This window comes from Condylura cristata, unplaced genomic scaffold, assembly GCF_000260355.1.
Source record: "Condylura cristata isolate star-nosed mole 26May11 unplaced genomic scaffold, ConCri1.0 scaffold00029, whole genome shotgun sequence".
NCBI lineage: Eukaryota > Metazoa > Chordata > Mammalia > Eulipotyphla > Talpidae > Condylura > Condylura cristata.
Window position 1 is genome coordinate 6,617,965 of NW_004567130.1, and position 12,723 is coordinate 6,630,687.

At 55.3% G+C, this 12,723-nt stretch overlaps 1 long non-coding RNA gene across 6 annotated transcripts in view; it reads left to right on the forward strand.

The window, feature by feature from the left end:
• The window catches only part of LOC105854216, a 9,635-nt gene extending 3,982 nt beyond the window's left edge, over positions 1-5,653 (forward strand). For 3 of the 6 annotated variants that reach the window (XR_001145914.1, XR_001145918.1, XR_001145916.1), the window contains 3 exons: positions 1,068-1,127; positions 3,005-4,438; positions 5,219-5,653. This is a non-coding gene — a long non-coding RNA (uncharacterized LOC105854216). The remainder of the gene's footprint in view (positions 1-1,067; positions 1,128-3,004; positions 4,439-5,218) is intronic. The other 3 variants (XR_001145915.1, XR_001145917.1, XR_001145919.1) reach the window with 1 other exon arrangement.
• Positions 5,654-12,723: the final 7,070 nt, after the last annotated feature.

Below are 12,723 nucleotides of genomic sequence, written 5' to 3' on the forward strand. Positions count from 1 at the left end.
GGTGATCTACATGGCCTGCCCGCTGCCCCCCTCAGCAGTGTACTTCATCAGTCGGCTTGTTCTGCTCCCCACTCTGTCTCTGGTGAATCCTCTCACCGTCCCCTGCACCTCTGACCTGCACCCCAGTTCTGTATGCATAAATCAATAAATCTTTATAAAAAAGAGGACCCTTGTATTTTATCAGGTAGGTAAAGGTGCCCACATTTAGTCTTGTCCTTAGTGTCATCTTGTTTTTCTTCCCCCCCCCCCCATAATTGATGGTGCCCCTTTCAGAGGGAGATTAGAATTTCGGACTCATCAGTGTATGTCAGCCTCAATTAATTAAAACAAAAAATGGTCCATTTCGCTCCTCGGAGAAGTTCCTCTCCCTTGGCCTGTCTCCTTTGGGGTGGCCGGTACACCTCCTTATGTGCAGCCGCTTCTGCTATTTCTTGGCACTCACTCATCCAAAGCAATTTAGGCCAGCTTGTCCTGATGCCTCAGCTCTCTCTGAGCAGCTATTTTGTTCCAGAGTCAGGGAAAAAAAAAAAAAACGAGACCCAGGGGAATCCTAAAATGCAATCAGATGCATGTTCCCCAGCAGCTGTTTGTCCTTTAACAGAAACTGCACACCAAGCTCAGGGGAAATGGCTAGCCCGTGGCGGTGCTCATGGCAGTGTGGGCTCTGAGAATGGGGGTGTGGGCCCGGAGAGTAATGATGATGCGAGGAAACAGCAGCCTGCACACTGGTGGGCAACAGCGCCATCCGCTTAATCCTCGCAGCAGCCCTGGGAGGTGGGCACTGGCACCCCCACTCTGCAGACAGAAAGGCAGCTGCCGAAGCTGCTCCAGGTGGCCGAGCAGGTTGGGGATCCACGCCGCAAAGTCCATATCCAGTGCATTAGGGTCATTGGCTGCAGCCCAGCCAAGCTGCCTCTCGATTTCCTGTTTTGCTTCTCCTCTGTCTCCAATCAAATCAGGTTTGGCAAATGCTGTGATTTGAGATCAGAACCCTGGTATCTATTCTTCAACATGACTGTGGGCACATATTGATTCTCCCACCCTTTTTCTTTCTCTCTTGGTGATAGCTGGAGGCCTCGCCCTGTTTACCCCTGTGGTTCCACATGGCCGTCAATGGAGTAATCAAGGTGACCTTTCCTCTTCTCTTTGTACCCCCTTGAGGGTGGGGTGGGGAGCCAGCTTCATGCTATAGGGTCAGGCCCACCATGAAGTCCATATGCATGGTGATCTCCTGAATTGCAGCAGTAGTGGGAAGCTCTGAGGGCCCTCCGGGGTTCAGTTTCTCCATCAGAGCTTCCCCGATGGGCCCTGATTTGGCCCGAAAAGGACTGTCCTTGCAGGTAGCTCTTGAGATACCAGGGCTCTGGGGCCCCCCTGCTCTGTGTGGTGTTTCATCCTGGTTCTTTTCCTCTGTCATCGCTTATCAATGAGTTTGAAAACATAACTGTATTGAGGCATAGTTTACATCCAATAAAATGCAGCCATTTAAAACGTGCATTTTATGGTGTTTGGAAAAATGTATATACCTGTGGGCCTCCCTGGTGGTGCAGGAGTTAAGTCTCAGCACTATGCAGCTCTCTGAAGTCACTGCAGCTTGAGTTCCATCCCCAGCCAGGGAGCTGACCCACATGGATTGGCAGATTTCTCCCATCTTGTCCACTGCTCCCCTCAGCAGTGCATTTCAGTAGATCTGCCTGTTCTGCTCCCCACTCTATCTCTGGGGGAGCCTCTCACCCCCCACGCCTGTACCCCAGTTCCGTATGCATAAATAAATAAATCTTTAAAAAAGTCTAACCTGTATAGCACCACTATAATCATAATATGTAACATTATCACCCTAAAATGTTTCCTGTCAGTCCCCCTCCAGCCTATAGATTAGATGTGCTTTTTCTAAATTTCTATTAATATGAAGTCTTTTGTGTTTGACCTCTTTTGTTCAGTCTGCATAGTGAAATACAGGTCTTTGGAGCCCAACTTTACTGAGGCACGGTTTAAATAGCATACAGATACATTAATTTCAAACACCCCATTCAAGGATTTTTATCAACTTTGTCACGTCGTGTGCCCCTCCATGAATCCTTCTTAGAAGATTGTCCTTGCCCCTGGGGGTCCCTCACAGCACATACTGTGAGTCCTGGCCCCTCCAAGTCCAGAAAATCAGGACTCACTTTCTGGGTCTATGGCTTGGCCTTTCTGGGTGTTTCATGTAAGTGGAATCATATAGCCAGGCTTCTTTCACCTGGAATCCACGCTATAGACAGAGCGATAGTTCATTTCGATCTCTGAGTAGACCCCACCATATGAATGCGCAGCAGTTAGGCTAGTCATTCACCAAGATGGTATATTAATTTGGTATTTGTTTCTTAATTCCCCTTTCCTCCCCATGGCCTGGAACCCCTTCCCCCTGCACACTCACTTCTGGGGGAGGGAGGAGCCTGTAGTGAGTGCCACAGCTTAAACAGGCTCCAGACATCTGGGACATCAGTGTCGCACAGAGACTTATTCGAAGTTTAAATTATTTAATTTTTAGCAACACTTGTGTGTTCCAGGCACCGACTAAATTTCAAAAACCAAAATTATCTTGGAGTCACACTTTGAGCAGGCGGGCTGGGAAGCCATAGTCCTTGTGATCAGCGTGTGTCTGACTGCAAAGACCCTGCCTTTTTTTTGTTTTTTTTAAAAAAGATTTATCTATGCATGCAAGAGCTGGAGTCCAGGCAGAGGTGCAGGGGTAGTGAGAGGATTCCTCAGAGATAGAGTGGGGAGCAGAACAGGCAGGTCAAGTGAAGTACACTGCTGAGGGGAGCAGCTGGGAGACAGGAGGGGTCTTCCACTCCCTGGCTGGGGATGGATTTTGTGCTGCAGTGGCTGTGGGTAGCTTCATAGTGCTGTGACTTAACCCTGTGCACCATGAGAGAGGCCCCCTGCCAGACTTCCTACCTCCTGTCAGCTTGACCAGGAGCTAGAATTTCCCTTGAAGCCCTCATTGCCTTATCGATGTCAGGGGTTCTGGTCCACAGGTCAAGGGAAGGTCTCTGTGGTCAAATGCTACTTCTCTGAGCAGCCCAGGGTCTGTCTGCAGAGCTCGGTGAGTTCCCGGGACAGAAGAGATCACCGGGACAGAAGAGGGACAGAAGAGAGAGAAGGATGCGCCCAGGTCCACAGGATGCCCAAGGGGAAGCAGCCTTGCAGATAAGTATTGACACAGACATGCCCTGGGGCCCCTGTCCACCCTTCCTTGCTCTGGGCAGGAGAGTAGAGGAGACCAGCTTCCCCAAGGGGAGGGGGGAGAATTGGGGATTTGACTACGTTTTTCTCTATGCCACAGAGAGACCTTGTCTCTATGCCACGGAGACCTTGTCCTCACTTTCTGGGGCCACAGGAAGTGTAATTTCACACCCCACTTTTGGCACCAAGACTATTTAATAAGGTTGGCCATTGGAAGGGCTGTTGAGCGTAGTGACTTCGTCTCAGATACCTGTAGGTCTGGCATGGGAGCCTGGGGCCTCCTGGCGGCCTGGGGTGGCCCTTCTCATCAATAGGATGCCCCCTTGGCATCCTATTTGTGAAAGCGGCCCTGGAAGCAGGCGGGTTCTGAGCTTTGTGCCCACAGGGCACGTTCTCCTCAGTGCAAGCATCTCTGGCATCGCTGGTTCTAGACCTGTGTCCCTAGCAAGTCCCAGGTGCAAACACAAGCTCTAAAAATAGGCTGCGAGGGTCCTCGAGTCCCCAGGCCATTAAAGAGTCCCCGGGCCATCAGAGTCCCCGGGCCATCAGAGTCCCCAGGCCATCAAAGAGTCCCTGGGCCATCAAAGAGTCCCCGGGCCATCAGAGTCCCCAGGCCATCAGAGTCCCGCCCATAGTTTGGTGTCCCCAGCTTTGAGGGAGAATGGGGTGGGGCATAAACAACCAGGCTGGGTGGGGAGCCCCTCCTGCTTCCCACCCATGGCCTCAAACCGGGGTTACTGCTGTGTACCTCGGGTGAATGTCAGGGCTAACGGGCGTCCTGGCTTAGAGAGGACAGATGTCCCAGAGTCACAGTGAGGAGGCAGGCACAGCTCCAGGGCCTGTGTCTGCTCAGTGCTCTCACTTCTGTTGACAAAAGCTGAGTTTGTTTCGCTTTCTCCTGGGTCACGTTCTCTTGCTGGGAAGCAGGGAGGTGGATGGAGGGAGTCTCCCCTGCTCCTACAAAGACATTCTGGGGGAAGGAGAGAGGAGAGCAGTGAGGGTGCTGTGCCTTGGCCCAGCCTCCCTGGTTCCCTGGACTCCTTGTTATTGGAGAGTTCCGGCCAGGTCTGGGGCCTGGGAGGGGCTGGGGTGCAGTTTTCTCCTGAGGCCTGGCTGGCTCTTGTCTTCCAGGATGGGCCTGCGGGATCGATCTGGGGAAGGCAACGGGAGCGGAGCGTGGGCTGCCAAGGTGTTGGTCGGATGCTGCCAGGTAGGCCTGGCTGGGCTGTGGGGAGACAGGCCACATCAGGCTTAGTTTTGGGGGTGGGCGGATTGTTTTCCTCACCCAAGACCCCTTCCCAGCCCCGGATTCCTAAGAAGGCCTTGGAGTCAGGTGTCCAGAAGGCTGGCTCTATGTGGTCTTGGAGGGCTTGGGCGGGATAGAATCAAGACCACCATGGTGGGCGCATGGTGCAGCTTTCAGTAGGTTCCTCCATTCAGCACAGAGAGGGAGGACCCCCTTCTCCAGCTAGATGCTGGCGACCCAGAGGGGGATACCGGAGACATGGTCCCACCCTCTCAGGTCTTCACATAAGAACATGCTCTATCACTGCCTCAGTGAGAGAACGAGCTCCCGGTCCTGAGAGGTGTGTGTGTGTGTGTGTGTGTGTGTGTGTGTGCGCGTGTGTGTGCGTGCATGCAGGGGGTGGGCTGTGGTGCCCTTGTCTGGCATCCTGTAAAGGTAATCTGGTTCCTCAGGCCACTGAAGGCCTTTCTTTCCACCTTAAGCCTTGCCCCTTCTCCACCGTGGTGTCCGGTTAGCTGTGGGCTCCCTTTGTTTCCTGTCCTTGGTTCCCCTGGCCTGGCCTGGCCAAGGTGGGGCACCCATGGCTTGCATTGCTTCCTTTCCATTCCCAAGTTTCTTCTAAAAGTTAATAATGCTCAAAGTTCTCACCCCCACCCACCAAGGCATCTCTCTGCTACGGGGCTGGACTGGTGAATGGGTGCTGGGAGGGAGCTGTGTCCTGCTAACTTGCTGTGCCTTCTGCAGGGCCTGGGCCTGCTGCATCTCCAGGACCCCGGCTGGTCTTCTCCTTAGGTGACTCTGGACTCTGGCCACGGTGGCACAGGGAGCAGTCTTCAGAGGTTTTCTGGAACCCTGGACAATTCTGTGAAGACTTCATCCTTCCCAACTCTGGGATGGAGCCTCCTGTGGATAAAAGCCTCCCCGGTAGGCGCTCGGCCAAGATAGGACCTGGTTCTGGAAGACAGCTGAGGGATATGGGGGAGCCTGGCACCCCCCTGGACCCTGCCCGTCAGGCCTTCCGGTCTTGGCCTGGAGGCCCTTCCTGGCCCTGTGCAGACTGGATTCCTTCTCACATCCCAGCCATTGACCACACAGCCTGGGCCAAGCCACACTGACTGTGCTTCCTTAAGGACCGGCCTCAGAGGCCTGGGGGGACGGCAAGAGCACTGGTTACTGACAGGGGGGTGGGAGGGATGGGGGGGTGGGGTTTGGGCGGTGGGGACCCGTCCTGGGACGCAGCACAGACGGAGCTCCATGCTGGCTTGGCGGGAGTGTCTTGTGCTGTTTACCCTTGTGATCTCATTTTTGTGGGTGCTTTAGGGATGGGGCTTTTCTGTGCTTTGCCTCTTCCTAATGGCCCCGGAGGAGGCAGTGAGGGTCCGGGAGGGTGTCCCCCAGTGGTGTGGAGCTGGAAGAGCAGAGGATGTGTGGTCTTGAAAGGGCAGAATTTGCAAGTGATGAGGAAACCCTTCCTGGAGCCAGACACGGGCAGGGCCTTCTTCAGTCACCCAAAGAGAATGGGCTGGAACCAGCCTCACCCCAGGGCCTGAGGGTGGACGCAGCCCCATCTCACACTTTTGTTCCTTGTCACCCAGCTCCTGGATTCCGTCTAGGGGTAGCAGAGCAGCAGACCCCACTCTGAGCACTTTCTCCCTAAGGGCTGAGGTCACCCACACCCACCTCTCCATTCCACGAAGTTCAGCCCCTGCCCGAGTTTGCCTGAGAGGCAGTGGTCTTCCTTGGGCGAGTTTAAGACTCCAACATCCCTTTCCCAGCATGGGGAGGGAGCCTGCATTAGTCAGCTCAGCTGCCACAGCAGGAAACCACAGCTGAGCCACTTAAGTAGTAGAAATGAATTTTTTCACAGCAGCGGAGGTTGGAAGCCCAAGATCTAGGTGGCGCCTCCTGAGACCTCAGCTTGGCCTTCAGATCTGCACAGCACCTTTGTGATATGTCCTCACTTGGCCTTTGCCATGTGCACTCTTGGGGGCCAGGAGAGAGAGATTTAGGATCTTTCTCTTACAGGGACACGGGTCATATCTGACAAGGGTTACCTTATGACCTCAGGTAACCTTCGTTACCTCCTAAACATCCTGTCTCTAACTGCAGTCCCACGGGTTGATGACTCCATCCTGTGGATTTGGGATGGGATGAAGTTCAAGTCCATAGGAGCGGGGAACCACAGGCTTGAATAGCCTGGTGTTCCCCACCCTTATCAGGTCCCTCCCCACACACACAGGGTGGGGGGCAGAGATACAGGAAGCAGAAATAGAGTAGGATGTGTGGGGTCAGGGTGGCCTGGGTGCTGTGGGGACCCAGGTACTGGCTGGACACAGTGAGTGAGGAGGCGCCCTCAGGAGACGGGGGTCCCTGGGAGAGAGAGCTGGACTTCAGAGCCCCCGGGCACAAGTCACCTCTAGGACCTGATGTCCATTCTGAAAGGGGATCTCTGTGCTTGTGGGGGGGGAAGGTGTGGGGAGTGGTGTGAGGGTGGGGTGGAGTGTGGGGGGCGGGCAGGGAGGATTTAATTACATCCTGCCCCTGGCACAGTACCTGCCTCTTGCAAGAGGGCCCCTAAGCACACCCATGCACCTGGAGTTTAGAATTAGGGCTCATCTATTTTCCGCGCTCTGGACTGTAGATCCTGACTAGGTGCCCGTTTTCCTAATGCCCCTCTCTAATCAGCTTGGGGGCACAGCTGCACCTCGTGGTTTCCATAGTTACTCAAATGCTTCTGGAAGTACCTCAGCCCCCCTCCTCTCATGGCACACCTGTGGTGGGTCCTTCCCTGCGCTTGGGGGGCAGAAGTGAAGAACTGGCCATGCTCCAAACCTTCAGGATTTCACAGCCAGGCTGAGGGGGAGAGAGCTAGAGGCTGGGGCCTAAACAGGCTGTAAGGGCACAGTGCTTGGAGGGGAATGAGACCCCCTCAGGGTCCCCAGCAAAAGCTAAACCAGCCAGGGCTTGCAGGGTGAGGAAGAGGTGGCTTAGCTGAGAGCTTTCAAGAGGGCAGTCAGAGCAGAGATTCCCAGGCTAAATTCTAGGAGATGACCCCCGTCCCCGCCCCCAGTCGAGTTAGAAGCCAGCCAATGGGGCAGGACTTAGCAGAGCCTTAGGGGCTGCTGGGAGTTGTGAATACCCAGGGCTGACAGCCGATGAGGTGTTCCCAGTGTTACTGGCAACAGGACCTCTCCGAGGGAGCATCATTTAGATCTGGGGGTGTTGCCAGGCCAGGGTTTCTGTGGGAAACTGGAAGAGAGGCCGTCACCAGAAGGCACTCGGCAGCTTGGTAGCACTGGAAAGGCAGAATGGGGGTGGGGGTGAGGAGTCTGGACCTGGCTGTGGGCAACAGATGAGCACTGAGAAGTTGGGTGTGGGGGAGGGGCAGGGCAGGCCCTGGTTGGAGGACAAGGGGGCCTGGCAGGTGGAGGTGGGAGAGATCACCTGACTTGGTAGCTTGGCCGGGGCTGGGTCCGACCTTTAGTGGGAAGATGCTGGTGTGTGTGTGCTCACATGTGTGTGCCTGAGTGCTCCAGCCTTCTGGGAAGGGGCTGACCAGAACAGGCAGGGGGTTTCCAGCCAGGACAAATGGGGTCCATCTCTAGGGGGGAGCAGAAGTGTTTGGGGTTGGGGGACTCTGAGGTCCATTAGGCAAGAAATAGGGGAGTCAAATGCTTCAGAGCCAGGTCTGTGGGGAGAGAGGTTGCATTGCAGTGGTGCTTGGGGGCCGAGAGGCAGACCCCCTGCCCTGGTCAGGCCCAGCCACCCGCGGCTGGTGGGGTGGGAGGCCTCTGGAGCTGCGGCTGGGGGGCCGGGCAGCGTTGCATGGTGTGATTAACCTACTAACCCAGGGCTCGGCCGGGATGCTGTGGTGTGTGACGAGGTGCCTGGCCTTCTGCCAACTGACTAACCCACTAACCAGGCCCGAGCATGCCCTACTAACCCCCCGCAGCCAGACCCTACTAACCCTGCAGCTCTTGGGCCTTTGAGGGGCTGGGATGTGGGGGGCAGACGAGGCTCCGGAAGGCCCCGGCCGTGGCCTGGGTCTCTGTGCAGAACCACATGCCAGGACAGGGTGTGCCAGTGGGACTCACGCACGCTGCCACCTCCTGCTGGGGGTCTTTGAGCAAGTCCCCTCCTCTCTCTGAGCCCCACTTTCCGTGGCAGCAGAATGCGGGTACTGCGCCTCACCTTACCGACTGTAGTGAGGATGCCCTTGGGTATAAAGGCCCTGGCACATGGCAAAAAAGGGCGAGGGTGGGAGTCAGAGGCCCAGAAAATCCGCTGGTGCCCGCTGTGTTGGCCTTGGTCCCTCGGGGTCTTCTGCACACTGACCCTTCCCAGGGGTCCGATGCTCGCTTTGAACCCCTAACCGTCTCTTCCCCACATTCTTCCTCCTCAGCTTTCTTTTTCGTAGGCAGCTCTTTGTTCAATTACTAACCTGTCTAACCCAGGGGTGCCTCCACTGCACCCCGACCACCCCTTAACAAACTAACGGACCCGCGTGTGTTCTTCCTTCTCTCCTAGAGACTCCCGCGTGTGCCTGCCGAGGCCCCTGTCCGCTGGTGCTGTGCTCTGACTTACTAACCCAGCCCTACTAACCCTGTTTCTCTTCTTACTAACCCCAGCCCTGCCGAGCTCTGGGCCCCCCCGGGGGCTGGTCCCCCTCCTTTTGGCAAGCAGATGTTCTGGGCACCTGCAGACAGGTGCCCCACTTGGCAGTCCCAATTGGCCATGAGTCCAGTCCAGTCCCCTGAGCCATGTCTGAGGCGGGTCTGGGCCCCGGTAACCACACTAGAGGCCCGAGGTGGTGGCCATGTAGGGGCTGGCCACTGAGCATGCTCTCTGCTGTCTGGTTGCCACTGGGAGTGGGCAGGACCAAGGAAAGGTGTGTGTGGAGGCCTGCGGGTTAGAGCGTAGAGTGCTGGGCTTTCCCAGCCAAGGGAGCAAGAAGCCTGTGCCACCTGCCATGGAGGGAAGTGAGGGTAGAGTTTCCTACTTTGGGAAGCAGCCTGTGGAGGCCAAGCAGTCAATGGGAGGAGACCGGTCATGCCCTGGAAGTCAGTAACGAGCCCTTCCTGCACTGGCAATCCACGAGAGGGTCTTCCCCACACTGGACAGCAGAGGACTAGTACAGGAAGTCAGCCACCTCCATATTTGAAGTGTGTGAAGAGAGGCATTGCTTACATCTACACCGGAATCAGCGAGCGGGATGTTTGAGGCCTGTCACAAGGCAGTGAGAAAGAACGGCCAGGAAATCAGGGAGATGGGCCTTTCCTGCAACAGGAAATTGCCTGGAGGGACCCTTCCCATAGCTGAAGCTGGGCGGATGGAGCTTCCCAGGGGAGAAGTACTCCTGGGCCGTGGTCGCTGAGGTCGGCCCCCCGCTAGGACTGGAGAAGGCAGAAGGAAGCTCCTTGACTCTGGGTTCCGGATTTGGTGAGGAAGAAGTAGGAAGCCAAAAATGAACTCCAGGGCCAAAGCGGTCCTGCGATGTCTCAGGCCAGTCAGGAGTTTCTCCCTGGCTCCCTGGCCCCAGGCCCCTGCCCAGCCTGCCTCCCCAGAGCCCGCCAGCTGCTACACCGGGGCCACACCTGGGGGTGACTTTCCGCCTCACCTCCAGTAGGCACCTTGGTGTCCTTGGGCTAATCTCTGGCTCCTTTGCACTAACTCTTGCTCTTACCCAGCTAATCCCTGCCTCGCCCTGGCGGCCCCGGGGGCTGACCACTAACAGCCAACCCTTCGGGTCTGGGGGCTCCAGGTTCCTGGCTTGGCCCTGACCGGCTCTTGATTAACCTCTCCTTTACCTCGACTAACTCCTGCACTCCTGGTCTGTTCCTTTCAGCAGAAACTAATGGCTGACGGATCTCTTTCTGACTAACAACAGGTCTAACACTCCACCTTACCGTTACTATTAATAGCTTGCTTGTCAGCATGGCTGGGACGGGGCTAACTCAGGTTTGGAACTGGACTCACCCAGGGACAGGTGTAGCAATAGTGTTGGACGTGACGGCGGCTTGGGTCAGAGCCTTCTGAAACCAGCCAAGTCCTCCATCTAAAGGAGGGTGTGTGGTGGGGGTGTGGCCCCTACTTTTGGGAGCAGTCTCTGCCATGAGGTGGTGATAAGCTTAGTCTTCTAAGGTTTTGACCTTTGGATGTATTTCATGAACCCTTCAAAATCTACATTTGGTCTTTGCCTCTTGGGCACGACTGAATCTTGAAAGGTCGGCCACAGAGAAGAGACACAGTGGTAGAACATTCCGTATCAAGATAAGTGGAGTTTATTTGTGCTCTCAGGAGAGGTTCAGGGACTCAGAAGAGGGAGTCCAAGAAGTTGCGCCCCAGAGCAGGGTATGGGGGGGGGGTTATGCCCATCAGTGAGTGAAGAATTGCTTTTTGGAGTATAGTTCCGGGAGTTGCTTGTGCAGTTACTGCTGATTCGTATCAAGGATCTTCCAGCCATTGCCACACCCAGTTGCAGGGGCCTCTGGGTATAGATACTGAAATCCTGGGCCCCAGGTCTAACACGTCTTAGCTGCAATCACCTGATCGAGTGAGAACAGCTCTTACAGACCTCAAAATGCCTGTCTGGTGTGGACAGAGGCTATGCTGGTATGACAGAATTAGTCACAAGGACGGGGCCTGGACCTCAGGTTGGGGAATTTTTGCGCATTGGAACCCCTAGGACAAGCTTTTGATTGAAATGTGCAAGATGCTCTAAGCTGGCTTCGGTGCTGATTTCTATGCCATTTCACTGCACTAGGAGATGAAAGTGAGTTTGGATTTCTTTAGGGCAGGGGAAGCAGGGACGGCCAGCCTCGAGGCCAGGGTGTCCTGGATAGAGGTAAGAGGACACACGGCAAAGGGAGATGGGCAGAGAGATGGGGGATGGGCAGAGAGATGGGTGATGGGCAGAGACGGGATGGGCAGAGAGATGGGGGATGGGCTCAGTATGGCACTCAGGGTCCGAAGGACAGGGCAGCTCCACCCAGCAGGGTGGAGGACTGGATCAGCCTGGGGACAGTCAGCAGGACCTGGAGGCCTCACCTGCTTGGACCTTTCTATGCTGGCCTGGGGCTGAGAGCCTCTCTGACATTCTTGGGCTCAGAGCTAAGGAAGTGGAGCTGTTAGTGAGGCCAGAGGTGCTGAAGAGGCCTGAGCTGTAAAGCCAACAAGGGAGACGGTACAAAGGGCTTGGCTGTGCCTGGGTGGGCAGTCGGAACGGGAGGGGATTGAGCCTGTTTGGGGAAGAGCCCGCCTGCCGCCCTCTAGTGGCCACCTTGGCCCATTTCACTTGAAGCAGGAAACTCAAGACTGGTCATCCCACCCTGCTTTCTTCTGCTGGGAGGCACTGATGTTTTTGGGCCCTGAACACAGCTGGATGCTGGGACCTACACCCGGGCTTTTCAGTCGTGGCACTTGTGTATTTCATCGGGGAGTTGGACAGGAAACAGGCAATGCCGTGAAATGGTGGTTGGGGCTGTGGGGTACCCCCCCCCACACACACACAGGAGGACATGACTTACCAGCACTGTGTGGCATGGGAGGGATGAGAGCGGATTAAACACTGCCCAGGCTTCAGGAACCTTAGTGCCAGGTGCTGGGTGAGTGTGGGTGGAGCAGGGTGTGGGCAGGCAGTTTTTTTTAAAAAAATAATATATTAGTTTATTTTTACATCATTTTGGCCCTTTTTCCATCTCAGTTGTAATCCCCGTGGGCTTCCCATCACCAAATCCCCCGTGTGCCTTCACCACAGTCCAGTGCACTCCCCCCCCGCCCATTTTTGACCCCCTTCCCCACTCCACCCCGGTAAAATGTCTCTGGTATATAGTTGTTCATTATTATTATTCTTTTTCTCCTCTGTTCCTTTATACTCCAGGCAGGTAGATTTTTCTGGGAAGGAAGACATATGAGGTGAATCTTGGTGGGGTGGTGTGTGGGGATGAGCTCCCGGAAGGGGGACTGGTGGACACATAGTTCTGGGGCTCAGAGAGGATCCAAGAGGTTCTCAAAAATTCATAGGACAGTAGCAGAAGATAGATAGAAAATGGAGCTCACCAGATCGAGTTCCACGGAGTTTATCTTCAGGGCGGTGCGGACCCCTGGGTGTGATCTGAGGGGAGAGGTTGGGTTTGCGTCTGGAGCTGACGTTGGCTGTTTCACCCGGGTGGAGTTCTAGGTGTTTATAATGGCTTTTGGTCAAAGTTTAAAGAACAGCTTAAGACTTTTTTCAACAAAAAGACCCGTTG